Genomic DNA, 17641 nt, shown 5'->3' with positions numbered 1-17641 from the left:
AGTTCAGTTCTCCGCGCAAAAGAAATTATGGGTGTTTCTTTACATTTTTTGTAAGACTTACATTTTTTAATTATTTTTGTATTGCATTTAATCGGTTCGTAAATAATATTTGTTTTTTTTTTATACAATATTTAATTTTATTAACAACAATTAAGAATTAACGCTATTTAAATCAATTGTAAAATTTATGGCTTCAATATTATTTGACAATTTAAAAATAACATATTTTTTAAAAAATAATAGGATGGTATGCCAAATATAATAACAAAAACGTAAAAAGGAAAGTAGCTAACCGTTCTACTGTATATTACGTGCCGAGTATACATCGTCATTGAGTAGATAAGTCACTGTAATGAATTTGTTGAAATTGAATTCAATGATTTAATATCACTGTATACAAAAAATGATTCTGATAATGGTCTGTCACAATGTCAGCCATTGTATATTAATTTATAATATTATTGATATTAAAGTAATTTATTTTACTATTAGTAATACAGTAGATTGAATTAATTTTTGTCCAAAACATTGCATTTGAAAATGACATTGTGTGTATAAAATTTAATAAAATACTTTAAAAGTTTCACGTGCCCATGCATAATATTTTTAAATGACAAAAAAGTCATTAATTATAATTGTCTTCCTTTAAATATCTAATTTCGTCAAAATTCCATCATAAAAAATCTATAAAACCCCGTTTTTATAAATTTTCGTCAACAACATGAACTACTTATGAGAATCATTGTTTAACATTTTCAATCCTTAGTTATACAAATTCAACAATGTATACATTTTTAACTACAAATTAATTTAAAATTGTTAGAATCATTGAACTATAGCTTTGCGTCAAAAATCCTTTTTGACCGTTTTTCCTTTATTTTGTCCTGTGTTTTGCTTGTTATCTTATTCTTTATGAAAGTAATGAAGATTATAGGCGAAATTAGGCTTAATATACTGGTAGGGCTACACACCTTATAAAATTATTAAATCCAAATAACGGGGCTTCTATCTAAATCAATTAATTATATTTTTTTTTTTAGGAAATTTATTTTTTATATTGCATAAGAAACACTAAACCTAACACTAAAAAGCCAATTTTAAGAAAAAATCTATTTTGAATGAAAAAATCAAATTGGATAAAAAATTCAAGTTGAAAACAAACTATACTCAATAATAAAAATTTTATTTGAATAAAAACAGTACAATAAAATAAAAAAATAAAATCTAAATCTGATCTTTAGGTATTTAATAAAAAATATCTAAATTTAATAAAATAAAAAACTTTTTTCAATAAAAAAATATAATTGGATAAAAAAGTAAAATTAAAAACATAAAACTATATTTAATAAAAAATCTAATTTGAATAAAAAAAATTTCTTAATCTTCAATAATATCTTGTCCGATGAAAAAGTAAATCTAGTTGGTGCTAGTTGAAGGTCAAAATTTAAAATTCCCAATAGTTTTCAAAAGCATCAGGAAAAACAGAATACAATTTAAAAAAACGGGTATTTTTACGCAAAATAGGTTTTCCACTAAATCGACTTTGGTTTTTGGTGTAACTCTAAAACAAATGGCTATTAGAACATGACATTTTCACTAGTTGTTTATATTAGCATATTCTATATACGATAAAATGTTTGAAAAAATTATGATTTGTCTTGAACTGTTTACGGACATTTTAAGTTTCCAATTTTTTTAGTTTTTTTTCTATGAATGTCAATAAAATGTTTTTGTTGGGTAAATAAGTTTGACAATTTAATATGAGGCTCCTGATATATTGCTTAAACAGCAGTTGAAAAATATTAAAAATACATAAGCACAGTTTATTTTTTATAAGCATTTAATGTTAGAATTTCGACAAAATTATATAATTATTTTGTAGTTAAAAGTTTACAAAATGTTCAACTTTTATGGCTAATATTTACCATTGAGAATCTGTAAACGGAATTTTAAAATAGCATGTGGTGGATATTTGTATTCGTACTTTTTGTACCTCCCACCTGGAAACTTAATGTAAATATCGTTTTCACAGATCTTAGATATAAAGCCAGCCAGATATGGTTCACCACCAGTTAAAACATTGACTGCCTCTCCCGTTTCACACATATACGTGGTTGCAAATGGTAAAAGTGCCAACACGGCTTTTTGTGACAATTGAGGATATTCATCTTTTGAACTGCACCAAAATTCTGCTGATGGCATTGATTTAAATTTTTCTTGCAGCGATGAATCAGATGTAAATTCAATAAAGGTTTCATATTCTTTTGCTGACATGGCTGGAGGTCGTGTATTGACAATAAATGGATTTTTAATCCACAGTTCATTTTTATATTTCACCTGTTGGTCATTTGGAAAATACTGGATGAATCCTTCACTCAATCCAGTGAGGTGCTGAATAATTTCCTCAATGAAAACTTCATTAATTTCGACCTCTTCCTCTTCCGAAAAGCATTTAACTGTAGGAAAGCAATCAAACTCGTTGGAGCTCATACAAATTTTCCAAAAATCTAACTTTTTCTTAAAAGCATGAATTTAATGATTAAATTGTTCTTCAGATGCGACACAACAAGCGTTTTCGTCCGCCTGTTGTGGTTCTTCATTCCATAATCCTTGTGGAGATTGCGTACTGGGACCAGCCGCCATATCCTTATTTTCGGTACTGGGACCAGCCACCATATCCTCGTTTTGAGGTTCATATTTTTTTCGGGTTTCGAGTGGATGATGGTAACATACCATATTCGGGTTCTGCATTTCTACGTTTAGTTGTATAAGTGATGGCAGTTACTGGATTTAGCAGATTATTGTACTGCATAAGTACTGATTTTATTTCCTGTACAGCAAACGAAGATGGTTGACTTGGTTCTTCTTGGCTGCGTTTCTTCCAATTTACATATCGGATATTGTAAGGATGAAAATCATTTTCACTGAACTTAAACTTCTTATTAATGCATTTGCAGTCTTCATATAACATTGCTACAAGGTGCGTTGCTCTTATTATCCAACAGGCCATAAAATCCGCTATCTCCTTGTTCTTTGGTGGATTTCCAAATAGTATATAGAAGATACATCTTACTGTATCCGCAACGCTACCACGTTCCGCAGCACTCCGCAATCTCGTCGTGTACCATATGAAATCTCCAGCTGTAATGGATTCTTCTTCTCTCCCTAACTCTTCTGCTACGAATGCCCGCAAAACGATTGAAAAAAGTGCTTTGAAATGCATGTTTTAATTTGATGCTGTGTTGATGTTTTTAATGTGTTCGTGTAGTTTATTAAAAAATGTACTGTATTCAAAGTTTATATTTATTATGGAAAATCATGTTAAAATGTTATCATGGATACCTACAGTTATAAATCGATATCTATTGTATGTTAAGCCAAATATAGCTTTAAAACCAAATAAGCTTTCTGGTGTGCCGTCAATTCATCGTAAACAATTTACCGCGCGACAATTGACCGCAAACAATTGTTCGCAAACAAATATATTTTTAACCATACATGTAACCAGAGTTGTGCCAAATGTATTAAAATTAAATATATTTTCAAAATAAAACAGACCTTCAATGTTATAGAATATTATAACATTATTTTATAACATTGAAGCTCTGTTTCTACAGGCCCCCGGAAATGGAGGGTCATTATCCCTGCGATATGTTGCAATTTAACACATTAATTCTGTAGTGCACGAGCCGCTGATCAGTTTGCCGTTATCAAATTTTTGCGGAAACGAATACCGTGGGAGTATTTGGGGAGGGGGAAGTTTAACGAGTGCTGGGGAATTGCAACCTTGCGGTAAATCCCCTACTAAACTGCCGCACGGCCGTCTTAGAGACTTAGTATTTTTTTCAATTCAATGATCAGATAGCTTAGATCAGATATGCTATTGACGATTTCTGTAGATATCAATAATATTATGGGCTAGACTTTACCGATTCATAACAATATTATTTCACTAAAATTATAGTGCTTGTGTTGTCATTTGCATGCTCTTGCATTTTACTAACTTAATACATCGTTTTTATAATGGTGAGTTTAAAAATATTATTAATTAAAATAGTGTTAAAATTTATAAAAATCAATAAAAAATAATTTAAGATAATTGATAAAAATGTAATAAAAAATGATAAAATCAGTAAAAAATAATATCAAAAATAAATAAAAAAAATGTAATAAAAATTGATAAAAATATCAGTAAAAAATATAATGAAAAAAACCAATAAAAAATGTAATAAAAAATGTATGGAAAATGTTAAACAAATCGATATAAAATGTGATAAAAAATTAATAAAAAATCGATTAAAAAATGTTAATAAATCACTAAAAAGTTATAAATATTGATAAAAATGTAAAAAAAAATAATAATATAAAATTGAAAAAAAATTTATAAAAATTGATAAAAAGATCAATAAAAAAGTGATAAAATATGTTTAAAAATTGATAAAAAAAAATGTATAAAAAAGGTGGATACGTGGATATGTCACTCTGCTGTACAGTAGTTTACAAGTGGGTTACCGTAATGGATGGTGTTAAATTTGAATTCAATGATATAATATCATTGTATAAGAAAAACGATTCTGAGCGAAAACGGTCAGTCAGCCATGATAATATTACTAAGTATATTTGATGATATTATTGTGAACAAAGTAATTTATATATAACCTATTTACGTGGAGCCTTGTTTTAAATTTTCAATCCTTAGCCATAAAAGTTAAACATTTTATACATTTTTAACTACAAAATAATTATTAAATTTTAAATTTGATACATTTTGTCAAAATTTGAACTTTAAGTGCTTATAAAAAAAATTGTGCCTATGTATTTTTAATATTTTTCAACTGCTATTGCAACATTATACAAGGAGCCTTGCATTAAATTTTAACGCTTTTTTACCGAACAAATAAAATTTTATTGATATTTATAGAAAAAAAATAAAAATATTGAAAACTGACAATGTCCGTAAACAGCTCAAAACGAGTCAAATTATTATCAAAATTGTTTGGTGTATAGAAAATGAAAATATAAACATTCAGTACAATTTTCAAGTATCTACAGTCATTCGTTTTTAATTACAACAAAATAAGATCGTTACATGAAAAATCGAGGGAATATCAAATGTTGTAAAAATATAAATTTCCAACCCTCATAAAAATTTAATTTGACTTTCTTGTAGACATTTTCTTTTTGATAAAGGTTGACAACATTATGGATAGTCTTGTATTACATTTTCAAACCTTAGATTTAAAAAGAAAATTTTATTGAATTCTCAACTATATTACAACAATATTAAACTTTAAATGCTTATAAATAAAAACTGTGACTAAGGTTTTTTAATTTTTTCATCTGCTTTTGAAACAATAAAATAGGAGCCTTCTATTAAATTTTCAAGCTTTTTACTCAACAGGTAAAATTTTATTGATATTTATAGAAAAAAAAAACTAAAAAAAATGGAAATTGACAATGTCCGTAAACAGCTCAAAATAAGTCAAAATATTTGGAAAATGTTATGGTGTATAGGAAAATGCAATTATAAACATTCAGTCAAAATTTCATGTCCCTACGGTCATTTGTTTTATAGTTACACCAAAAACCAAAATCGATTTTCTTGAAAACAGATTTTGCGTAAAAATTTCCGTTTTTCCTTAATTTTTCTTTTGTTTTTCACGTCGCTTTTGAAAACTACTGGGAAATTTTTACTTTTAACCCCCCCTCCAAAGTACCAACTAAATTCACTTTACTATCAGAAAAGTTACTGTTGTGGAAAATCCAAGCATTTTTACTGTCCTAAAAGGTGATGACAAGCACAAAAATAAAAAAAAACACACATCATTGTAAAATCAATACATTCATCGCTTCGCTCAGAATCTAAAATTGATAAAAAAAATGTGATAAAAAATCAATAAAAAATGTAATAAAAAAATGATGAAAATATGTTTTATAACATATTATATGTATTATTTCGATAAAATAAGGGATAAAAAACTAATAAAAAAATCAATAAAAATGTAATAAAAGAATGATAAAAAAATGTTATAAAAATCAATAAACAATGTAATTAAAAATTGATAAAAAATCTGTAACACTGTAGTGGAACTTAACTTTAATATAACCGGAACTTAACTTTAACTTATATGAAACTTAACTTTAATGTAAATGAAATTTTTCCGTATTCTGTTTATATTTGAACTTTAAATGCTTATAAAAAAAACTGTGACTAAGGATTTTTAATATTTTATAAATGTCATTGTAACAATAAAGTAGGAGCCTTGTATTAATCAAGCTTTTTTACCCAACAAATAAAATTTTATTGATAAAAGTTATATTTGATTTCATTAAATATTTCAGTTCGATGACCTTTGTATTGTTATGGGGATTTTGCTGAATGACAGATAGTACTTAAATACACATTTTCAGATAAGTTTCAAATGTTTAACACTTTATATACGCGCATGCCCAATACAACTTACTTTTTTTTAAACGTTAACATCAACTTTTTTACATATTTGGATAGAGTATTTTTTCTTAACAATTTTTGTATAAAAAGTTTTTTTTCTAATTATAAAATTAGCATATGAATTTAACGATGCAATTTAATATTTACGAGTAATTTGTTTTTGACGAAATTTAAACTAAGTTCAACTTATTGTTACTTATTAATATCCAATATTATTAAATGTACCTGTTTGCACACAGACAAGATTTAAATAAACACTTTTTAACGTAACTTACTCTCATTTTTTTCATTCATTCTTCTTAAACGTATAGGTAATTGAAGGTAATTAAAACTATAAAATTGTACACACTTTGAATTTGAAATCAAGATTTATAAATTTACAATTAAGTTCTACAGTTCTATCAAATAAATTGTTCGAAGTTTCCACCTTGATGTTCCAAACATGATTCTAAACGTTTTAAAAATTCCCTTGATGTGGTAGCGTTTATTTGTTCTTCCCTCAAATTATTACAAGCCAGTCGTATTTTGTTTTTTAAATCTTAGAGATTAATAGGTGGGTCCGCATATACAACATTTTTTAAACGCCCCCATAAAAAAAATCCAAAAGTGATGACAGACACAAAAAAATAAATAAAAAAAAACACACATCATTATAAAACCAATACATTCTTCACTTCGCTCAGAATCTAAAATATCTTTGACGACATTTGCCAGTAATTAAGATATTATAATTTCTGTTAGTTTTACATTTATTTTATAAATAAATGTTGATAAATTATTTTCGCTGACTAGTAATAATTGTTTTAATAATTTCAAACTAGTCTTGGGACAATTACTATTCATGTAACATCGTGTTTTTTTTATTCTGGTTTAGTATTACATTTTTTTCTGAAAACATTTTATTGCTTATTAATACACTGTTTTACATAAAACAAATTTATTAAAATGAATAATAGTGAAAAAGTCAAACTTATTCTAATTTTTGGGGAATGACAAGCAGCTCGGGTGTACGCAGATCGGTATCCAGATAAGTTTCATCCACATCATATAATTATGTCCATAGACTTTTACGTGGATTAAATGAAAACGGTAAATTTCCTAGCAATCAAAATAGATAACGGCAGCCTAGACCAAATAATTTTGATGAAGATACTGAATTTCAGGTAATGGCCTACATACGTAATTATCCACGTTAATTAATAAGACACGTATCTCGACAAATTGGCATATCAGTTGGTGTATCTACAGCTATTCGTTTTTGAAAACAACAAAATAACAAAATCGTTTATGAGAAATCGAGTAAATATCAAATGTTATAAAAATATGAATTTCAAACGCTCATAAAAATTTAATTTAACTTTCTTGTAGGCATTTTTTTTTCGGTAAAGGTAGACAAACTTATGGATAATCTTGTATTACATTTTCAAATCTTAGATTTAAAAAGAAAAATTTTTATGAATTCTCAACTTAAAATAGTTTGCTAATTTTTCTATATTTTGTCAAGATTTGAACTTTAAATGCTTATAAATAAAAACTGTGACTAAGGATTTTCAATTTTTTTCATCTGCCTTTGAAACAATAACCCAGGAGCCTTCTATTAAATTTTCAAGCTTTGTTAACCAACAAATACAATTTTATTTTGATATTTATAGAAAAAAAAAAATAGAATCTGAAAATGTCCGTAAACAGCTCAAATTAAGTCAAAATATTTAAAATGTTATGGTGTGTAGAAAATCCTAAAATAAACATTCAGTCAAAATTGCATGTACCTACGGTCATTTGTTTTAGAGCTGCACCAAAAACCAAAATCGATTTTCCCGAATTCCAGTTTTTCTTTAATTTTTCTTTTATTTTTCACGTCACTTTTGAAAATTACTTGGAAATTTTTACTTTTGACCCCTTCAAAGTACCAACTAGATTATTTTCTTATTAGAAAAGTTACTGTTGAAGAGAATACAAGCATTTTTACTGTCCTAAAAGGTGATGACAGACACAAAAAAAACACATCATTGTAAAATCAATACATTCATCGTTTCTCTCAGTATCTAAAATGAGAGTAAGTTACGATAAAAAGTTTTTATTTAAATCTTATCTGTGTGCAAACAGGTATTTAACAATATTGGATATTAATAAGTAACAATAAGTTGAACTTAGTTTAAATTTCGTCATTAACAAATTACTCGTAAATATTAAATTTCATCGTTAAATTTCATATGTCAACTTTTTAATTAGAAAAAAACTTTTTATACCAAAATTGTTAAGAAAAAAATGCTCTATCCAAATATGTAAAAAAAGTAAGTTGTATCGAGCATGCGCGTATCGAAAGTGTTAAAAATTTGAAACTTATCTGAAAATGTATATTTAAGTGCTATCTGTCATTCAGCAAAAACCCCATTTCAATACAAGGTTATTAGAAATATTTAGTGGTACCTCTTAGCGTAAACACACTGTATATACATTACATTTTCATTGATTGTTTATATTTGCATTTTTTATACACGGTAAAATTTTCAAAATATTTTGATTTGTTTTGAACTGTTTGGGAACATTTTCTGTTCCCAATTGTATTTCTCTTTTTTTCTATGAATGTGAATAAAACTTAATTTGTTGGGTAAAAAAGCTTGAACATTTAATACAAGTTATATTTTGAATACAACTTACTATTAAAATGTATTTGTATCTATATTTAAATACTTCTAAAAGAAAATATTTGAATACGTATTTTAAACACAAATTACACCATTTACATACGTATTCTGAATACATTTGAAAAGTATTCTTAAAAAAAACTGCACTTGTGGTACTCGTATTTCTTCATTTTTCAAGTACGTGCAACTAGTAAAAATATAATTTCAATACAAATTCTACTAAAAATGTCCATAAAAATCATAAATCCATTAAAAATGTTATATACAATGACAATTCAATAAGCAATGGCAATTCCACTGACAATGAGAACAAACTTGATATATATTGAAATTAGGATTACAAATCGTGACATATGAAATAACAAACTGCCCATGTATCATTCTGGAATCGGTAGGAGTAAAACAATTCGATGGCGTTACTGGCGTTGGTGTAATGATACTAACCAAACCTAACCTAAGCTTACTGTGTTCAAGAAACGTTGTCGACGGTGACCATTTTTCGTCGGGCCGCGGTGACAACTATCTGTATAGCTACCATGTATAGTATTGCTATAACCCCTGCGCACAAATCGAACAGAATATAGTTTGGTGTCTGAAAATTGTATTTAAACATGGTCATAATCAGTCTTGTAGAGTATTCAAAGTATTTTTATGGTATTCCTCATGCAATTTCGTAAAGTATTACTAACAACATTTAAATACCATAAAGTCCGTTTTATTAATTATTTTTCACAATAATTTTATGATCATTAAAAATAATACTGTCGTCATTGAAACCATACAGGCAATACAATTATGATCCTCTATGAATACCTTTACCTACCCATTACAGTTGGTTCAGGTACTTTTGAGAATAATTTATTGTATAATTCGTATTTTGAAAAATCTAAAAAAGTAATATACGTCATAATGTAATAATATAGTATACTTGACCCTCGTATAGTTTCACAAAATATACCTAAAAAGTTATCATATAGGTATATTGTATGTTATTCTGTACACTTAGTTATAACTTATAAAAATAACTAATAACTAATAAGGTATTAGATAATGTACACAGCTAGTATTATATTACATCAAATACTAAAAATGACAACACAAGACACTGGCATATAGAAACTGGCGAATCATTTCTAACCAAAATAACATTACAAAATTATTCCACCAGAGATTGTTATAATAGTTGCCTATTTTACTTCTTGAGATTAACATAAACAATAATATAGGCATATACCACAATCTCTGAGAGGGTGGGAGGGGGAATGATAACAGTTTGTTCGACACTATTTTTAGTATGGAGTGTTCAGCAGGGCCGGATTAAGCACGGAGCCTAGGAGTCCGGGCTCCAGGGCCTTTTGTCTCAAACCAAGTTCTAAATATTTTAAGCTTAAATTTTATTTTGGTTAAACATTTTTTAAATTTAAAATTTTTTTTAATTTTCGTAATTGTATTATTTGTATTACGCCGGGTACTGAGTGCCACCCGTATACGAACGGAGCGGTAATATCGGACTGAAATACAATATTCTACTAAAATAAATAAATATAGATGAAATTATTGTGGAGTTCCAAAAAAAGAACAGAAAATAAGATAATAAAATTAGTTTTAAAATATTATATTTATATTTTGACATTTAAAGAATAATATTGTATATTTGCATGTAATGAAAATTTACAAATATTAAACATTTTTAAAGATATTTCTGTACAATCAAATACTTTAAATACTAAGGTAATACTTTACCTTTTTTTAAAGAAATAAAATTCAGATATTGGTAATAAATATTGTAAGGACTAAGAGCCCTTTGGACTACTAGGCTCCAGGCCCGGTAAACTCTTAATCCGGTCCCGGTGTTCCGTATTGTCGTTTATAGTATTCGATCATGTTGTTATCGTTTATAATTTTATTTCGTTTGACCATTGCATACAGAATATTTCTAGTTATTAAAATATATAAATAGGTATACTAATATTATGACTTATCATAATTATACTCGTTGTTTTTGTTCATGCTGATTGCTGACACTAATATATAGTAGGTGTTTGAAAAGAATGTCGTTCATGAACGTATGTCCACGAGTTCATATTTAGTGAACGATATGTGAAAGACGTTTATATTTTACATGAATTTGAATGATTTTTAAGACGTTCAAATGTATTTACCTATTAATAGATATAATATGTATAAATATCGAATAATAATATTATTATAATAACATTTTTCTATTGTAATATTATAATTAATTGATTAGGTATTATAAAAATTAAATACGTGAAATTCCAGTGGCTACGGCTATCGACATACAACAATAATAATATAATGATTTCCACGATTTTGAATTAGTATTTAAACGATACAAAAAAATAAAATAAAAAATATAAATTAACGACCAAATGCATTTATCATTCAAAGAACGTAAACGCAAACGGGTTCATTTGAAAAAAAACATGAACGTGAACTTTTTTAAAAATATTTTAACAAACGGCGTACCCTTTCTAATTTTATTCTATTTAATTAGAAATTTAAATCTTAGGGTACGCCATTGTTTTATATTTTTGCATGGCCCTTCTATTTTTTTTCGAATTCAGGCAATGGTTCCACCTTGTAACCTAACCTATAATATGTACATCATCAGTCTAATATGTAAGTTTTTGCAGCTCCAAAAATGTAATTTCATGTTTTTAATATCATGAGTATCAATGATAAATGATACTATATTATAATAGATAGAATTAAGTTTTCGATGTAAATAATACTTGTATCCCAATGTCCTATGTTTCCAAGGATATTTTTACTAACAAAAAAAATTATAATGAATATTATTATTAAAAATCAAGTTAAGAAAGCTCACTCTGCGAGCGCCGCTAAATTCTCGGTAGGTACATAATACAAAACAATATACTATGATGCCAAATACAATAAAAAAAAATTTGTTAACTACAGTACTTTTGTAGTATATTTTGGATACCTAGCAATCTAGCATATGAATCTATAATCTATATTAAATACTTGTCTTATGCATACAATAAGTATTTATCATTTATCAACAATCGTAACTATGTATTCGTAACTAACAGATGGATGGACACAATATAGGAATATAAAGTTTTCTAAACTTATACATATTTAAAAACCCAATGAATCTAAAAACAGAAAATATTTTGCATACTAATTAGTAAATAATAATTTTTAAAATTAAAACAATGTCAAATTCGACTTTAAAAGGGGTTCTGTAAAGGTTTTTTTTAGGAAAAAATCTAATAATTTCAAAATTGTTCCATATTAATAGTTAATACCACTTTTTATTTTGTTATTTAATTATTTCAATATTAGTTTAAAAATATGTAAATTACATGTGTTAGACATAATGACATATTATATAGTATTTGTGAAATTGTTAAAATGACGTATGGTTAGTAATTAATAGAATAATACATATTATAATACATTAATTACATTAAATAATATACAATTTAAAAAAAATACTTGTATTTGCATTCAAATACTTAATGAGTATTCGTAAAATACATTTTCAGATACGATCCTCAAGAGAAACCTTGTATTAAATTATTCAATTTTAATCAATTTTGTTAAAAGCGGATTTTGCATAAAATTTCTCGTTTTTCCTTCAATTTTTTTTTTTACCTATACGCTTACTAAATTACGTGGAGTTTTTACTTTTGACCTCCATCGTTTCATTTAAATTTACTTTCTACTAAGTAAAAAATTGTATAATTTTTAAATCTCCAAAAGGTTTCCGATTAGGTAGGTATTATAAGATAGTTGCTGCGTATTTTTTACTCTTAACCACCCCCCTCCCCCTTTCCTACCCATCCGTCCATAACTACCGATTAGTCAATAGATTCACTTTCCTACCAGACAAGATATATATTGAAGTTTAAAATTCCAGGATTTTTACATTTTACTGCTCCAAAATGTGATGACAGACACGCAAAAAAAAAACAAGCACACACACACACTTCATTGGAAAATCAATAGAACATATATATTCATCGCTCCACTCTACAGAACCTAAAATGATTTAGTATGCATGGAAATGAGGCGGATTGTTATGAAAACAATTATTATAAGTTTCGAGCGCTGCGGGGAGAAAACTTTTCATACAGTTTGTCGTCTGCAAGTCGTGCAAGTATATAAGTCGTCAATTCCATTAACCAACACGGCGACACCTATCGTGGTTCACAAATATTACACTTTGTGCCGGCGGCGCGTAAGGGTTTCCCGCGTTCGCGACAGAGAAGACGACTACAGTCCCTCGCCGCGGTCGTCATGGCAACGCCGCCGCGGCGTTCTCCTCCGAAAACTTTTTGGCGAGGGCCGGACTCGCGCCGTGCGTCCCCGGGATTATAATAATATCATAGTACTCTCGGCCGTTAGCGCGCGCATGCGCACGCGTCTATTTTATCGCGCCAGACAATATATATTCGCACGGGGACGTCTTGCGCCCGTGCGCGCGGCCGGCCCAACGATAACGTTCCCGCGGCGGCCGTGGCTCGTTCGATTTCCGCGGGCAACAGTCGCGGCGTTTTTCGACTCGAAGACCCTCACCTTTCCCCACTCACCATCGTTCCATTCGTCGACGGCGACACGACTTGCGCAGTCATCTTCTCGAGTTCTCGACGTATATGTATATATATATATATTATAATTCTTCTACTCTAGGTTTCATTATAATATTATGTTTTAATGCTATAATATAGGTATATATATTAGTAATAGCTATAACTGAGTTTAAACTGTAGGTAGGTATAGGAAAAATGTATCGTCATACTCTATGTTGTGCATTTGCGAGGAACATTGAAGAATCATATAAACATGTTTTTACTGTATAAGTTTGCGTTTCTGTGGCGGTAAAAATCGGTCACGCAAAATTGGTTACGGCCAGAAAAAAAAAGTTGTATTATCCAGCCCAAAAACATAATAATATTATTATTAATATCCATGTTAACACGATAAATAATTAATCGACAAAGAATGGTTTGGACGAATTAACGCAGACAAATTTCGAAATAAATAAATAAATACGAATTGGTAATCTTTGAATAGTTATTATGTTGTTATGCTGGTATCTTCAAAGTTATAATAGTACCTATATACTATATGCTATATACCTATTACCTATAGCTTAAATAACTGATATATAGTATAAATTGCTATACAATATAATACGGAGTATAGGTAATAGACCACGTATATATTATATTGTTAATCAGAGAATAAATTGTATTTTCTCTGTTACCGACTATCATAATACCTATGTAGATCCTAGAGATCCCAACCCATAGATATTTATAATATTATTATGTTCGCAGTAATAGATTATATAATATTATCCAGATTATCCTTGATAACAATGATACGTGAATGAGAATAACTCATAGTCGAATTATTGTTTGGATTTTGATTTCCGTTCATAGAAAGTAGAAATGTTTGAACGAACTTTCTATTTAACTTCTGCAATTGGTATAATGTATTATAAAAAGTCATCGCGTCTAACGCGTACGCATCCGTTAACTGCAGTACGATAGCGTTATGACTTGTAATAATATATTATTGTGGTTATGTGTAGCATAATTATTTAACATTACATTTTCGCACATTTATAATATTATAATAATATACGTTATAATGTTCTATATATATATATAATATGCGAGCGATTTTATGCAGTCTCCTCGGTGCACGCAGATGATTGACAGCAGCCACCGACGCGCGCAGGCCGCCCTCCGACCCTCCCGGCCATGATTGTTATAAGGGCGGCCCGCGGTCTAGACGGTCGCCGGTTAAACGGTCGTTTATCATTGGGAGAGCCGCTGTCAGCACTGAATCCGTCAACCCGTCGGCGGTGTCGGTTGCCGCCGCATTTGATTTGTATCCGGTTTGTCAAAGTGTGGTTATACTGAATAGGTAATATCCGCTAAAGTACGAAAGTATAACATCGTAAGGGTCTGCTATATGATTGTGCGTATATATATATGGCCACTCGTGTTTAAAAACTTTACATCATATTTTGTTAGTAGAAGCTATAAGTATACTTATAAGTTATAACTATAGTAATAAATAATGTATTCAAAAAAGCTATCGTTGAAATGTTCAAAATCAAACGATCATCTGCTGTAATACGGTGCATAATAAACTTTCTCATTATTTTTGTATAACATATTATAATATAGTTACTCAAATATTACTAATTAAAAACTACTTGTTATGATGGTTACTTAATTATTATTGGATACAATTTATTGCTTGGTCTACTTTACTGCTGCATCTAATGATGTAAACAAAACTAATTCCTGCCCTCACCGTTTTTCAGGACCCTTCACCCCTATCCGGGTATCGTCATCACTCCCATCACTCCCATCACTACCTTATATATACCACTACCGTAATATCTTCACATTTGTAAGTATAATAATTATTAGTGTGCATATTATAATATTATAAAGTTTTTTCTTAATTCGGTAGGCTTAACTATTTTTTTTTCCAAAACACATATGGGTTAAGTATATCTACGTACGTAAATGTACGTTTAGGCTTATAAAGTTACATACTTACATTGTAACTAGTGAATGCCACTATTAGATAAGTTTAAAGTCCACCTCAACAATGCTCTAAAACAAGGGTCACCAACCCAAATTAACTGGTCGATCTTTAAAGGAATATTGGTTGATCTTATTAAAAACGAATTAAACTATAATATCGTTGATCACGTGTGTAATCTTAAGTTTAAGACTTAAACACATCTTTACACATTATATACAAAGTAAAGTATTTATTATCGGAGAAAAACACACAATTTTCCAGTGGAGAAATAATGAAAGAAGAATATATACAATTTATCACAATGCTGCATGAAATATAAAAACAGTATACCTAAACAAATAGTGGTAGATCACAATATGTTGGAAATGTTGATCCCTACAATAGAATTAGCTATAATTATTTATTTACATATAGGAGCCCGAATAAAAAACGTAAATTATTACAATATTATTGCTAAGACATTGTATTACTTTATGTATACATATATTATTCGTATACGTATACGCATACTAATTATGCGTACGTTAATTTTAAATATTATAATGATCAGCAGCTTTAATTAGTCAAAATTCAGAAGTATATAGGGTTGAAGATTAGATACGATGAAGAAAAATGTATAAGACACATCCTATACCAATTAATATTTTTATATAAATACATGTACTTATGTAAAATATTTTTAGCGTAAAAAGTATACTAAAAAGTAATGTTAGTAATGTTTATACTAACATGGTTTTTAGAGTGAATTTCTAAGTGTAATATCACTAATTATTAAACCAATACATACTAAAGCTTTTTTATTTTAGTTACCGCAGTGCTCTCACATATAGACCCATCAGGAGTGCGTAAGCACAGTGCAGCGCTAAAGATGATCGAGAAAATACAAAACTCTCCAAGTCTTCCAATCTATGATGACGTATGTAAAGCACCAAACAAAAAACTGAAATCTAGAAATCCTATATGGACGTTAAAAAATAGTGCAAATACAGAAGGAGACTTATGGAATACGCATTGGAAATATGGAGCAGTTCTGAATAATCACCTCATAAGTGATCCAACCCAATATTAGTTCCAGGTTTCGAATATCCCAGTGCAGCATGGACTGCCCTAAACCATGTAAGAATTGAGCAGGGAAGGTGCAATTATTTAATGCACAAATGGGGAATGGTGGACTCTCCGCTCTGCACCTGTGGCCAGATCCAAACTATTAGGCACATTGTTGAGGAATGCCCGGAAACAATGTCAGTGGAGGAACTACACAAAGGCGATCAGGAAGCGCTAGATTGGCTGCGTAATATTGCCCCTTACGCTATTATAGCATTTTATAATTGTTACATTTTGTGGCTTGTTTATTTATTTATTCATTTATTTATTTATTTTATTTATTTATATTAATCCTTTATTACTTTTTACTTTTATTTTGTACACCAATACCATAACATATGCAATAAAAAATGTTTAGATAGGTACAACTAATCTGTGAATATTAAAGTAGTTACTAATATTTTTTATATAAAAAAGTATATAATGTTATATGTAATGTTAAGTAACCAACAGAAATACACATAAAATATAATTTATCTAGAAGCCTAAAAATGAATAATGTACAATATTCCGTTATTATTTTCAAAAGTAATTATCTTCAATACAGAATTTAATACCGATATTTATAACCCGGTTTTAAAAATGTCAAATAAAAAAATAAAAACCATAATATTTTCATGACTTCAACTATTACGGGTTGATTTAAGTTTGTGTACCAAAAAAATAAATCGAAATTCAGATAATAAACAATTTTATTTGACTGTTTTTGCAATAAAAAGAAACATTGTGTATTATATAGGTAGTTCCGTTTCCCAAAGTATGAATTATATAGACCTGCAATAATAATAACGAATATTTATTTCCTCAGCCAAATTAAATTCACTAAGTAAATATTACTACGTTAAAAAAGTAGGATACCAAATACCAAAAGGTG

At 28.5% G+C, this 17641-nt stretch overlaps 1 long non-coding RNA gene across 1 annotated transcript; it reads left to right on the top strand.

The window, feature by feature from the left end:
* Positions 1–14839: 14839 nt before the first annotated feature.
* Positions 14840–16976, top strand: LOC132939966 (uncharacterized). Its single transcript, XR_009664035.1, has 3 exons — positions 14840–15027; positions 15434–15522; positions 16470–16976. It is a non-coding gene; the product is annotated as an uncharacterized LOC132939966 (long non-coding RNA).
* The last annotated feature ends 665 nt before the right edge of the window (positions 16977–17641 follow it).

The sequence above is a fragment of the Metopolophium dirhodum genome, chromosome 2 (genome assembly GCF_019925205.1).
Source record: "Metopolophium dirhodum isolate CAU chromosome 2, ASM1992520v1, whole genome shotgun sequence".
NCBI lineage: Eukaryota > Metazoa > Arthropoda > Insecta > Hemiptera > Aphididae > Metopolophium > Metopolophium dirhodum.
This window is presented reverse-complemented; position numbering and strand designations above follow the sequence as displayed.